Here is a 15,290-nt window from a genome sequence, read left to right on the forward strand (position 1 = left end):
TTATGTAAAATATAATATATTAATTTAAAAAATAAAATTATTAAGGGAAAAAAAATATATATAAAATTTAAAAATATATAAATAAAAATATTAAAAAAAAATTAAAAAATTTATATAAATAATAAATATAATTTAAAAATTTAAATAAAAAAAATTATTTAAAATTTAAAATACATTTAAAAATAAAATTTAAAAAAAAAAAAATACATAATTAATGTATATAAAAGGAAAAAAAAATTAATTACAAGTAATTTAAAATTAAATTTGGGGGTGGAAGAATCAGGAAAGGGGGAAATGGCCAAAAATTTCCGGTAACGAAGGAAAAGAAAGGGGGAAAAAAAGTGTTAAGGGCAGAGGTGGTGATAAAGTCAATTCAACAAAAACCAAACATTTTTATATGAGCTAAAACCGGGGGAAGGTTTAGCAAATTTCCTTTACCTCTTTCTATTCACAGAACTCACTTGGCAGGATGTAGGCAATAAATGGATGCTTGCTGAATTGACTGGTGGCACAGAGATGAGCATAAAAGAGTCCCTACTCCCAAGCATTAGATATTTTATGTATGGAACCACATCTCCAGGAACATGGTTACAATATGTAACATATTGTATCTAGGATATACTGTAACATATTTAACATATATAAGGCTGCAGACCAAAATAAACATGAAATATAAAGTGGGTTTTTTTTAAGAGTCTGCTTCAATTTGCAGAGTTCTTCAGTTCTCTGAAAAATGATATAAATAATGATTCACATTATTTATATCAGCTACTTTAACATAATTTATACATATTATGTATTTTTACATACTTTACATGCATTACATCACTTAATTTCACATACATTAGTTATTTTTACACACTTTACATACATTATATTATATATTCACATATTTTATATACATTATATCTGCTATTTTTACATAATTTATATACATTGTATTATGTATTTTATATACTTTACACACATTATATCAGTTACATACCACCATGTAAGGAAAAAGTTGACAAATTGGAGAGGGTCTATTAGGATTAGTGAAAGGCCCCAAGCTCAAAGGACTTGAGGAAAGAACTGGGGATGTTAAATCTGAAGAAGAGGAGTGGAAAGGATTTGATATCTGGATTCTAATATTTAAAGGGCTGCCTCCTAGAAGAGGAATGGAATTGTTCTGCTTGATTCCAGAAAGCAGAAGTAGGAGAAAGGATGCAAATTAAAAAGCAAAGATTAACTTTGATCCAAGGATCTGCACACATATATTGTATCTAGGATATACTGTAACATATTTAACACGTATAAGGCTGCTTGCCATCTAGGGGAGGGGGTGAAGGGAGGGAAGGGAAAAGTCGGAACAGAAGTGAGTACAAGGGATAATGTAAAAAATTACCCTGGCATGGGTTCTGTCAATAAAAAGTTATAATAATAAAACAAACAACAACAAACATTTTGATCCAAGGAAAAAAATTTCCTACAAAGTAGAGTTGTCTATCCATGACTATCTTGGAAGGCTGTCTCCCTTGGAACCATTTCTCCATATCTTCCTCATTAGAAAGTTGTCTTCTGTTCCTGTAACAGCCCTGGACTCTAGTCAGCTCTGGCCTTCTCTTGTTTGGTTCCAGACCTCCACAGTGCTTTCCTAAATAGAGATAGATCAACTGATTGATCAATCGAGATGGATGGACAGATGGACGTAAATATATAGTGTTGCATAAAATTTATTTCATTAACTATTTCCCAATTACATGTGAAACCATTTTAATACTATTTTTATTTTGAGTTTCAAATTCTCTTCCTCCCACTTGTCCCTCCCACACACATTGCAAGGCAAGCAATATGATATCAATTATACGGTGAAGTCATGCAAAACATATTTCCCTATTAGCCAGATTGCAATAAATACACAGACCAAAATAAACATGAAATATAAAGTGGGTTTTTTTTTAAAGAGTCTGCTTCAATTTGCAGAGTTCTTCAGTTCTCTGAAAAGTAGATAGATAGCATTTTTCACCAACATGGGATCTTTGTAATTGTCTCGGATCATTGTCTTGATCAGAACCATCTGATTCTTTGTGACCCCATTTTAGGACCTTCTTAACAAACACTGGAATGGTTTGCCATTTCCTTTTCTAACTCATTTTACAGATGAGGAAACTAAGGCAAACAGGGTGAAGTGACTTGCCTAAGCTCACACTGTATTTAGTGTCTGAGCCTCATGAAGATGAGTCCTGACTCCAAGTTCAGTGCTCTGTGTACTATGGCAACCCAAGCTGCCCTTAACAATGCAATTTTCCCATGTCTCCCTCTAGCATTTGTCATTTTCCTTCTGTCCTATCAGACAATCTGATAGGTTCCATAGTGCTTACTAGACCTCTTCAGCCATGTTACTGGGGCTATCACTTCTATCCTCCCCACTCTTAAAGCTTCCCTTTCCATATTGTCTTTCCCCATTAGAATGTCAACTCCTTTAGGACAGGGAATAACATTTTGAAAACACTTAATGAATATTCTCTCTCTTTCTCTCTCTCTCTCTCTCTCTCTCTCTCTCTCTCTCTCCCTTTTCTCTTTCTCTCTTCTCTCTCTCTTTCTCTCTCTCTCTCTCTCTCTCTCTCTCTCTCTCCTTTCTCTTTCTCTCTCTCTTTTCTCTCTTTCTCTTTTCTCTCTCTCTTTTTTCTTTCTCTCTTTCTCTCTCTCTCTCTCTTTTCTCTCTCTGTCTCTGTCTCTCTCTCTCTGTCTCTTTCTGTTTCTCTCTTTTTTTCTCTCTTTCTCTCTCTTTCTCTCTCTCTCTCTCTCTCTCTCTCTCTTTTTCTTTCTCTCTCTTCTCTGTCTCTCTTTCTCTCTGCCTCTCCGGATACGTGAAATCAAAACAGAAGGGGACTGAACGAAAGAATCAACAAAACTTTCTGTGGGAGGGTGGTTTTAACGATGAAAAACCAGGACTAAAAAGGGGCCTTCTTGGGTACAGCCAGGAAAAAAGGCCCAGACAGAAGAAGGTTTTTGTTTGGTACACAAGTAGATTGAAGAAGTTGGGAGGGGTATAAGGAAAATTAAGGTGGGGAAAGGGAAAGTGGAGGAAAAACATCACGGTTCTCCCTTCCACGTAGGGGAGTTGGGGCGTCTCAACAAAACACACAATTGATCTGGAAAATCCATGTAAAATTTTTTGCCTCTCTCTTTATACCAGAGAAGAAGTCTGAATTTGTTCATTTTCTTTCATGAGGTGTTTATAGTATCTTATTTTAAAATGTGGGTTAAGCCTTTGGTCATAGACTCTGTTTCATCTCCTGGTCTTTGAGTGCCATATGCTGCTTCTGCAAAACTCCCCCCGAATTCCCATTTCATTTCTCATGCCAACTGGTGATATATCAAAACCACATGGGCAAAGTCTCAATGTAGAAGGGATAACAGTATTAGAAAGGTAGGGGGGAAGGGGTTAGGTTATAAAAGGCTTCTGACCCCAAAGGGTTTTATATTTGCTCTTAGAGGTACTAGGGAACTACTGAAGTTTATAGAGGGGTGAGGGTGAGAGGGACATGGTCAGATCTGCATTTCAGAAAGATCCCTTTGACAGCCAAATGGATGATGGACTAGAGAAAAGAGAAAAGAGGGATCTGTGGCAAGCAGACCCACCAGCAGTTTATTGGAATTGTCCTAGGCAGGAGGTGATAAGGGTCTCCAGCAGTTTGATTGAAGTGTCAGAGAGGAAAAAGCACACATGAAAGATGTGACCAGGATGAAATCAACAGGACTTGGCAATAAATTGGATATAAGTCAAGGATGACAGTTAGCTGTCATCTGAGTAACTGAAAGATGGCAGTCCCCTCAGCAGGAAAGGGGATGTCAAGAAGAAGAAAGATAATGGATTCCTTTTGGGATGCTTCTGTAGGACAACCAGTTGGAGATGAAAGTCTGGAGGTCAGGACAGCAGCGAGAGCTAGATAAAGAGATCTGAGAATCACTAACAAAAAGATAGTTGGATCCACGGGAGCTGATGAGATCAAATGAAATCATGTAGACGGAGAAGAGAAGAGGGCTCTGGATAGAATCCTATGGTGCACCCACAGTTAGTGGACATGACCTGGATAAAGATCCAGCAAAAGAAATTGAGAAGGGCAGTCAGATACATAAGGAGAGAAGGCAATGTCATGACCTAGCAGGGGTCCTCAAACTTTTTAAATAGGGGGGCCAGTTCACTGTCCCTCAGACTGTTGGAGGGCCGGACTACAGTAAAAACAAAAACTTTGTTTTGTGGGCCTTTAAATAAAGAAACTTCATAGCCCTGGGTGAGGGGGATAATGGTCCTCAGCTGCCGCATCTGGCCCGGGCCATAGTTTGAGGACCCCTGATCTAAAGGAAAGGAGGAGAGGACTCGGGGAAGGGCTTTGGAGAGATTAAGAAGGATGAGGCTTGTGAAAAAGCCATTGGTTTAGGCCATTGGGAAATAGCGTCTTTGAAGAGAGCAGTTTTGGTGGAATGATGAGATCCAAAATCAGGTTGTAGAAAATTAAGACAGAGCAGAGAAACTGGAGGCACCCGGTATAGATGGTCTTCTGAAGCTTAAGCACAAAAGGAAGGAGATATAATGGGAAATAGTGAGGAGGGGTAAGAGGACCAAGTAGATGAATAATATATAGATATAATATAATATAATAGATGAATAAGATGATAAATGAGAAAGGGGATGACCAAGGAAGCAGTTCGTTGGAGGAGATGGGATAAAGGGTACCAAAGGCGATCCTAGTAGAAGGCATCGGGAAGATGGGAGATGAGAACAGGAGAAGAAAAAGCATTTGACAAATGGCCTTGATTTTTTTTTCTATAATATGTGATGGCAGGGATTTCAGATGAGAAGACAGGAGAAGGAGGGAGAACCATGAGAGATTTGAGGAAGGACGAAAAGTTTTGGAGGAGCTGCTGAAGTGAATGGGAAAGTAAATTAATTAAGAAGCTATATAGAGATTGCCTTGCAGTATTGAGAGCCCAGCTGAGGTAATAGACATAAATCTGTAGTAGACCCCAGTATAAGGCAGCTAGGTGATGAATGGATAGAGACCAGTCCTGGAGACAGAGACTCATCTTCTTAGTTCAAAATTGGCCTCGGACACTTAACTAGCTATGTGGTCCCAAGCAAGTCATTTAATTCTGTTTGCCTTAACTTCCCCATCTGTAAAGTAAGCAGGAAACAATGGTAAACCATTCCATTATAGTTGCCAAGAAAACCCATGTCAAACATAACTGAAAAAGGACTGAAGAAATAATGTGCCTTTCTTTTTTTCCTCCTTCCTTCCTTCCTTCTTTCCTTTCTTCCTACTTTTCATTCTTTTTATTTCTTTTTTCCCCTATCTTTATGTATCTAATCTGAATGACCTGTGGTCAGGTATATCGTAGAGGAGAATATTCTTTACTGTGAGGATGTACTCTCAGAACAGGGTAGAGGTGAGAGAGAATGGCCAACACCTAAATCAATGCCATTCAAGGTCTACTAAAAGATTGATAATTTTTTTTCATTCTCTAACAATTCTTCAAAGCTCTGATTTTTCCCATGTGAATATTCCCTTCACAGCCTTTTTGGGGTTTGGGGGGGAGTTATCCCCCCAGAGTCCTGATCAGTTCCTACTATAGTCAGCATTTAACATTTATTAATGTAACTTATCAGAAGGTCTTTTACAGAGCTGAGGCTAAAATGTTCACCAGCCTGAGCCCAAATTGAGGGTTTATATTTATGCATTTAGCTTGGCTGGCTGTCCCAAGAGAGACACTCTCTGGTTTACTCACAGCCTTTTCATTTTCAAGGAGCCTGCCAGAGCTTGTTCTCTGTTGGAACAGCTATGAAAGAAGGAAGGGAAGGGAGCAAGCACTTAATCAAGCACCCACTATGTGCCAAGCACTATCTCTTTTTTAAATTATTTATAACATGCATTAAAAATGTTTTGAGTCCTAAATTATCTTCTATCTGCCCTTCTCCTAATCTATTGAAAAGGCAAGCAATATATCAATTATATATGTGGAGTCATGCAAAACATTGCCATATTAGCCGTGCTGCAAAATAAATAAAAATAAAACCAAAAAACATTTTTAAAAGGTTTTTTTTTTTCCTTTTAAGTCTACTTCAGCCTGCACTCAGAGTTCATCAATTCCCTCTGTCTGGCTAGCATTTTCCATGAGTCCTTTAGATCTGATACAACTTCAAAGGAGCCATCATGAAAAATGCTCTTCACTATTAGAGAACTGATGAAGTCTGAAAACATACTGAAATACTGTTAAAAAAAAAAAAAAAAAAAAAAAAAGCTTTCTTTAAAAAAAGAAAAAGGGGAAAAATGGAAATAGTCTTAGATCCATGTCTTAAAAGTAGCTAGGATTTTCACAGGTGATCATCATTACAATGTTGCTGTTACTGTGTACAATGCTCTCCTGATTCTGCTCTGCTCATTTCGCTTTGCTTCAGTTCATGTTAAATCTTCCCAGGTTTTCCCAGAACCATCTTGTTCATAATTTCTTTTAGCATAGTAGTCCTCTGCCACAATTATAAACCACAGCTTATTTACTTATTCCTCACTGATCGAACCCCCCTCCCCCATTTCCACTTCTTTGCCACCCCAAAAAGAGCTGCTATCAATATTTTTGTACAAATAGTCCTTTCTTTGATCTCGTTGGGATAGAGACTCAGCAGTAGTATTGCCGGGGTCAAAGGGAATAGTATATTGTATTTCCAGGGCGGACAGAGCCCATGATTTCCTATGAAGTCATTTGAGATCCATTCTGTGTTCTAGATCTAGCTAGGAACCCTTCCTATGGAGTCAAGTCATTAGGAAGGGGTGGTCTATTCCCAAGACACTCAAAGGAGCCATAGATCCAGAGAACAAGCTCATAAACAACGTAATGTGGAATCTTTTTTTAAAAAAAAGAACTAAAGTCCACTGGGAGAATTCTGTAACCCAAACTTCTATTTCCACCTGTGGGACCTTGGCCAGTCAGCTCACTGAGGTGGGCCCGTTTCCTCAATTTTAGAAAAAACAGTAAGCTTGGACCACATGGTCAATGAGATCACTTCCAGAACTACATTTATGATCCCACAAACCTAAAAACCTAAGAAATGAAGTCTTTTTTTAAAAATTTCCAATAGTATTTTATTTTTTCAAATACATGTAAAGATAGCATTCAGCATCCATTTTTGTAAGACTTTGTGCTCCAAATTTTTCTCCATTTCTCCCTTAACTCCCCCTCCCCAAGACAGCAAGTAATCTAATAGAAATTAAATATGGGCAATTCTTTTAAATATATAGTCTCTCCTTCCTATGTTTTTCTCCTCTCAAACTCCTAGTTTCTATCAGGCCACCAAGAGAGGGTGAAGTGTACAGAGTACAGAGGTTGGGGTATATTCAGGTGGAATTAGAATATAATATATTCTGAAGCATAATTTAGGAACCCCTAGAATACATATATTCTTTTTTTTCCTAGCTGACTTGCCCAAGGTCACACAGCTGGGAAGTGTTAAGTGTCTGAGACCAGATTGGAACTCAGGTCCTCTTAACTTCAGGATTGGTGCTCTATCCACTGTGCCATCTAGCTGCCTGACAATGTATTCTTTAGGTGTAAAAAAAAAAAAAAAAAAAAAAAGGAGATAAAAAACTGGTGGAACAATAGAAAATTTAATTTAAAATTTAAATGTAAAAACATTTAGTGTTAAAATGCATACATATAATATATAGAAATTGAGTTTATATATATATATATATATATATACACACACACACACATATATGTGTGTGCTTGTTTTCTCATCTGGAGATAGCAGTATCATAATGGAGAAAATAGTATCTATAAAATAAATAATGATGTTGCAGGACGAATTTGAACTCAGGTTTTCTTGACTTCCTATATAGAAATAGATGTGTGTGTGTTCCTACATATGTGTGCATGTGGATGTGTTTGTGTGTATTTCTATGAAGGTAGATATGTATGTATGTATATATGGAATCTCCAGAACCTGAGTTCAAATTCCTCCATAAATACTAGCTATGTGATCTGGAGCAAGTATTTTACCCTCAATCTCCTTATCTGTAAAATGGGGATAATGATATGATCTACTTCACAGAGTGGTTGTGCAGATCAAATGAGATAACTTGTAGAGTACTTTGCAGATTTTAAGTGTTATAAAGGTGATTGCTATTGTTATTCATGTATATGTATGTATGTAAGGAAATTAGAGCTTTATTATTTATCAGGGAATGTTAGTAGCTAGATTGGAAGCTTCCTCATCCCAAAGCTAAGTCTAACCATTATCTGCTCTGCCACAGTGGCTTCTGGTTAGAGAAAGCATCAAGAAAGCAGGTCCTCGGCTAGGGAAAGGAATCTGCATTTATTAAGCATCTACTTTATCTAAGCAAAGGAATGGAATAAGCATTAATTAAGCACCTACTTTGTGGGCCACTTCAGAACTAGAGTTAGTACTGTGCATTTGATCCTTAACAACAGGACTTCAAGGTAAATGTTATTATTATCCTCATTTTACAGTTGAGGAAACTGAGCAAACATTAGTCAAAAACTGAGGTCGAGTAACTTATCCAGGGGCACACAGGTAGTAAGTGTCTGAAGCTGGATTTGAATTCAGTTCTTTCTGTCTCCAGACCGGGTTCTCTATCCACAGTGCCACCCAACTCCCTGGCAAGGCTTTAAAGCGGATGTTCTTAACTTTTTGCACGTTCTGGATCCTTTGGCAATCTGGTGAAGCCTCCGGCCTCCTCAGAAAAACGTTTTTAAACACATAAAATAAAAAAGATCTGAATACAAACTAAATCAATTATACTAAAACAATGTTTAAACAATAAAGTTCAGGGCCCCTAGTTTGGGAACCCCTCATTTCAAAGATATTAGATCATGAAGATGAGGAGAGATGGGAGGGAATTCCCCAAATGGGCCTTCATCTCAGCAGGGCAATCCTTTCATTTATCTCTGATTGATTCCCAAACACATTTCAAGCAGGGCCATTTCATCCTCCCACCCTCCTTTCTCCCACCCAGAAATGACAATCCTTCTATCTTTTATTAAGAAAATTTAGAATATCCTTTCTCAACTTTCTAATCCATTCTGCATACTTCAAAGCTTATCTTATTCCTCATCCAACTCTCCTCCCTTTTTCCAGTCTCAGGAGATGAGATGCTTCTTCTCTGCTGTGTCAAACCCTCTCCTCCCCACTCCTCACTTCTCCTTTCCTTTTCCCTCCTTTTTTTCCTCTTCTTTCTCTCCTTCTTTCTCTTCTCTCTCCTTTCTCCTGCTTCCTTTATTTTTCTCTCACCTTCAATTTCTCCCCATCTACTGACTCCCTCCCATCACCTATTGTTAATCAGTCAACTAATTTATTGAACACTGACCACTTGGCAGGCACTGTGCTAAGTGCTAGAGCTACAAATAAATAAATAAGGAAAAAAAGAAAGAAAGTGGTTGCCCTTCAGGAGTTTACATTTTTAAGAGAGAAGACTACCCATAAAGGAGGAGCTGAAAAACAGGGCTGGAGGGAGAGATAAGGGGATGCCCATGGACCATCATGGTAGCCAAGTCTGAAGGAAAGATGGCTCCTCTAGACCCTTTTATCTTGTGGAGGTCCCAGGAAGGATTTGTCGATGGGATATAGGCCTGTCTCCTTACAGATACTTTAAAGGAAAAAAAAAACCCTTGCCTTGTATTCTGCATCCCCTCAACCCACTATCTTATCTCTTCTCCCATTCATTGTTAAACTCCTAGAAATAGTTCTCTACCTTGTTCCCAGCCAGTTCCCCATTATCCATTCTCTTCTTAACATCTTGTAGTCTGGCTTGGGGCTGCTCTCAAAGGTCGGCTCCTGACTCTGTTTTTAAAAAAAAAAAAAACATTTTTAATCTAAAATGTTTTAGTCTGAATTTAACACAAACCTCTCCACAAGCAAAGAAATGAAGAGAAGGTTGTATTTGAAATAGAAATCCTTGTGTACAGCTTTTCCAAAGGATCTGCTTCTATGTCTCCTTGGGAATTTTTTCTTTTCTTTTTATCTTAACACTTTATATCACTTTCACTCGTCTCCCTCCTCCACAGAACTCTTTCCTGCTCCTCCGCCCCAAACAAAAAGCCCTTCTTTTTTTTACAAGTGAACATTATCAAGCAAAACAGATTCACACAGTGTTTGTGTTTGAAAATGATAAGTCTCATGCATCTTTAGCGGGAGAGAAACATGTCTCACTATACGTCCTCTATGGTGGAGGAGACAGGGTCAGTCATTGCATTGATTAGAGAACAGAAATCTCCAATCCTTCAAAATTATTTTCCTCAGTGACATGACAGTGATATAAAGTGTTAGGGGGGGGGGGGGGAACAACAACAACCACAAAAACCCATGATTCAAAAACAACCCAAGTTCTATCTTTTAGTGGTTGTTCAATTGTTTCCAATTGTGACCCTATTTGGAGTTTTCTTGGCAGAGATACAGGAGTGGTTTGCCATGCCCTTCTCCAGATGTTATTCCAGGTCTCCAGATCTTGTTTCAGATGAGGAAACTGAGGCAAACAGGTCACACAGTTGCATTGGAACTCAAGCTCCCCCTGAGTTGCTACTTGTTTTAAGCTTTATCTTGCTATTGGTGCTTTGGGGGGAAAAAAAAGGAAACTATTTGCTCCCAAGTGTCTGTAACTCCTGCACATCTAAGGAAAGGAAAGGTAATTTGAGAAGGGGAGACGGCTCTGAACAGGAGCTCACACCTGAGCCCAACCTTGAAAGAAACTGAATTCCACACGTTCCTGGGACAGGGTGTGAAGGTGAGAGATGATATGTCAATTCATGAAGTAGACAAGAGGACCTTTTGGCCGGAGGAGAGAGAATCTGGACTGTCTAGAGACTTGGATTCTGGACCTTGCCCTTCTGGGTACTCTCCCCATTTGGGCTCTTTGACTCTGCTCTCTCCTTTCCCCTGCTTCTCCCCTTTTCTTCTGTTTCTTTTTGTTGTTCCCCCCTTCTCCCATTCACCTGTTCTGGGCCACCCTTGATGGATGATGCTGTCCTCCAATGATCTTTTCTACTCCTCAAACTTCAGTGATAACCTCTATGCAGAGAGTTCCCAGGTCCCCGCCCACTGTCCCTCCTGAGCTGGCTGCTGGGCAGATCCAGCTGGGAATGTCCCATCTCCCTCTGCTGCCCCTGGTCCCCCTTCCTTGCTTCATACTTGTAGTAATAGCATAGTTCTTCTAGTCCTTTCACTCTTACAAATTTCCCTGATATCTTTCCAACATCCAACTATTCAACCTCTCCACATCTCTCATTTTTGTCTCTCTCTCTCTCTCTCTCTCCCCCCCCTCCTCCCTTTTGCTGAGACAGTTGGGACAGTTGGGGTTGCCCAGGATCACACAGCTAGGAAGTGTTAAGTGTCTCAGCTCCTCCTGATTTCAGGGCTGGTGCTCTATCTACTGTGCCATCTAGCTGACCCTGTCTCCTTTCTCTACATTCACAGAACCACAGTCCTGAATCACCTCTAGTTATTCTAACTAGTCCTTTTGCATTTAGCCTCTCCCTTCCCCAATCCATTCACACAGACATCAAAATAATCGTCTTAAGGCAGGTCTGACCACATTCCTCCACAGCTCAAGGATCTTCTATGGCTCTTTCTTGCCCATAAGATAAAATAATAGATGATTATCCTAGCATCTAAGGCCCTGTGCCACCAAGCTTCAGCCAACACCATTTTAGCCTTAGCTCCCAATTGCCCTTTTGCCACATCTATATTCCTGCGGAAAACCCCCAACCTCGTCCTGTGCTCTCCTGCTTTCCCATATTCATCCAGGACCAACTCCAGACCATAAACGCGCTCCCTCCTTGGCGGACGTTGCCATCTGAGGCATGAGACTTTTCAAAGCCGGGTCTCAGCCAGGGGAGCCAGCCTGATTATGAATGACTTCCCCTGGGCTTCAGACAAACGGGAGTGTTGGGCTTCTAATTGCCGTTTCCTACAGCTGGGAGCCAGACCAGATAACAGGCTAAATTAAGGCCATGACATATTGTCCAAAGAGGGACCGGAGTATTAAGGCAGATAATGAACCAAAGCCAGAAAGCGAAGTTGAAAGGGAGTTTTGGAAGTTATATTGGGGGGAAGAGAAGGGTCAAAGCAAGGTTAGGACCTTTTGCTTGAGGTGGAAGAGACAATGATAATTGATAACAGACAGAAGCCAGCACCGACAAATTCCTGTGTTCCTTCTGTTTTCTTTGCTAGGAAGAACGACCTTTGCACTGGGAATAACCAGGGGGGAATGGTTTGCATAGGATCGATATCAAAGGTAATTTAAGCACCAGTGAGAGACCACCTAGTTGTCCTGGGGAATTCAAACGGCCCAGATGAGCCGTATCCGTGGGGGTCTCAAAGTACCGGCAGCAGGGCGAGGCACTGGCTGTGATCCTCCAGTAGTGGGGGAGAACGGGAGAGGAGCTGAAGAAATGGATGAGGGCAAATGTTCCAGGTTTCTCCGAAGGAAAGAGAAGAGCCTGGAAACTACCATTCAGTGAGCTTGGTTTTGATTCCCGGGGAAATTTGGGAACGGCTCTTTTAAGAGATGGTTAGCATATGTCTAGAAAAGGAAGCCATGACCTATATAACCTCAGGAAGAGCAAATTTGCCCTATGTCCTTTTTGTCTGGGTAACTAAACAAGTTGGCCGGGGGAGTTACTTATCTATCCACCTAAGACATATGTGCATATATGTCTATATTTATAAATCTATATGCATATACACTATATAATAATAAATATACATATACACAAATTATTTTATATATATATATATATATATATATATGTGTGTGCGTATGAACAGCTAGATGGTACAGATATATTGCCAGGCCTAGAGTCAAGAAGAACTGAGTTCAAATATGGTTTCAGACACTTAACACTTTCTAGATGTGTGATCCTGGGCAAGTCACTTAACTCCAATAGCCTCAGCAAAATTATATCTATCTATTTATATCTATATCTATATCTATATCTATATCTATATCTGTATCTGTATCTGTATCTGTATCTATATCTATGTCTATATCTATATCTATATCTATATCTATATATCTTTGCCATAAAGATTCCAAATGAGTCATGAACAACAACAGCCATGTATATGTGTGTGTATAAAATAAAAAATTTAAGGGCAGCTAGGGGGCGCAGTGGATAGAGCACCAGCCTTGAAGTCAGGAGGATTTGAATTCAAATCTGACTTCAGACATTTAATATTTCCTAGCCGTGTGAACCTCCGGGCAAGTTACTTAACCCCAATTGCCTCAGCAAAAAAATAAAATAAAATAAAAATTTTATACTATGTGTATTTTATTCACACACACACATATACAATATATATAAAACATAATATTCATACACATATGCCTGTAGATTTTCACAAAGCATTTGCTGAAATATCATATACTATTGTGGAGAAATGATAATACCAGAGCTGAATTCTGAATGGGTTCCCCATCTCCTCTCCCTCATCCACCTTCCTCCATGATCTCTTCCTTCATCCTATCTCTCAGGAGGAGTCTCTCATCTCCTTGTCAGTGTGAAGCCCTCTACGTGCATCCCTGGACTTTATTCCATTCTATTTTCCACAGTAGATTGCTTTTTGGTCTCTCACCACCTTCTGGCTGCCTCCCTGCTCCCTACAAACATGTCCCTATTTCCTTCACGCCTATAAAACTCCCTGAACTGCTCCTCCTGTCCCCACCAGCCCTGATCCTCTATCTCTCCTCCTCTTCTTGGTTAAATTCCTGGAGAAAGCCATCGACACTTAAGAATCTCCACTTTCTTTCCATTCCCCCAATTTCAAACCTTCTGCAATCTGACTCGCAGCCTCAACATCATATGGAAATTGTGCTCTCGGACAGCATCAGTCGCCAGATCCGATGACCTTTTCTCATTCCTCATCCCTTTTCCAGCAGCTTTTATCACCTCAAGAACTCCCCTGTCTTCTGCGCTCTGATTCCCCTCTTACCTACCTAACTCCCCCCATTCCTTTTCAGTCTCCTCTGGTCTTTGTTTTAAGGTGACTTTGTGGTCCATGGTGCACTGGGAAGGCAGAGTTCAAATCCAGCCTGAGATCCTCACCAGCTGTGCACGATTCAACCTCTGTCTACCTCAGTTTCCTGCAAAAAAGGGGACAATAACAGCCTCTTCTTCCCAGGGTTGTTTATGGGATAATATTTATAAGGTGCTTAGTGCAGTGCCTGGCTTGTTCCCTCTGATAATGCTTCACTGGGTCCCGCCCGCTAATCTTGGCTATCCCCACACTCTGTCCAGGGCTCTTCATAATCTTATTAGGTTCCATGGGCTCAATTATGAGATTTAGGCAGAGGATTTCCAGATGATCCCAGAGCTCAGGAAAGACATTAGGGCCGATCAAGCCCCAGCTGCCTGTCTGCTGCTCCCTGTGGCCTCCTGGGCATTGCTCGTACTCAGTTCCCCTTTGCCCTGGCCAGCCTGGAGGAGCCGCTTCCTCCCTTGGCTTCTCCCAGATCTGGCTGTCACTGGCTGAGAGCAGCAAGGCTGCTCAGTGGCTAGAGCCGGGAAAACCCACGTTCAAATCTGGCCCCAGACACTAGCTGTCTGACCCTGTACAAGTCACTTAATGCTGTTTGCCTTAATCCACTGGAGAGGAAAATGGCAAATCACCGAGTACCTTTGCCAAGAAAACCCCATGGCCTACCTGGGCCAGGGGATCCCAGGGCCAGCCGTGGCTTAACAACAACACTCACTTCTCTCTCCTCTGTGCAGACTTGTTGATGTGCTATTTGTCTTTCCTTGTTTCTCCAGCACTTAAGATTAAGGCTGACTGGCTGATTGAATGAGCTAAACTCAAAAGAGCAGTAAACAGTTCAATGTCACCAATGGAAAGCCCCCCAGGGGTCCCTGCTGGCCCTGCGCTATCTGAAGATCAGTGCCTTGGATAGATTCACAGATGGCATATCCAGCCAACGTGCCCATGAAACAAAAATGAGAAAGACGGCGAGGATCCCAAATGACCCGGACAGGCCAGGACAAGGGCCAACTCTAACGCACTGAAATATAATCGGGATAGACGCTTCTATTCTAAAAAGCAACTTCTCAAGCACGGGCTTGGGGGGTTGGCTATGCAGCAATTTGATCAAAAGCGAACTGAGCATTTTAGTGGACCACAAACTCCCTGGGTCAGCTCTGGGGTGTGTTAAGGGAAGAGCGGCTCCCAGGGATAAGCTGATAATAATCCCATTGAGTTCCACCCTAGCCCAAGTGTCACACTTTAGAAAGGATATTGATAAACT

General features: G+C 40.4%; 1 long non-coding RNA gene across 1 annotated transcript; it reads right to left on the minus strand.

The window, feature by feature from the left end:
• Positions 1–1,237: 1,237 nt before the first annotated feature.
• LOC105749141 lies at positions 1,238–14,371 on the minus strand. The gene is made up of 3 exons (XR_001120377.3): positions 13,989–14,371; positions 9,750–9,838; positions 1,238–1,633 (listed from the first exon to the last, which is right to left on the minus strand). It is a non-coding gene; the product is annotated as an uncharacterized LOC105749141 (long non-coding RNA).
• Positions 14,372–15,290: the final 919 nt, after the last annotated feature.

Source organism: Sarcophilus harrisii, chromosome 2, assembly GCF_902635505.1.
Source record: "Sarcophilus harrisii chromosome 2, mSarHar1.11, whole genome shotgun sequence".
Lineage (NCBI taxonomy): Eukaryota > Metazoa > Chordata > Mammalia > Dasyuromorphia > Dasyuridae > Sarcophilus > Sarcophilus harrisii.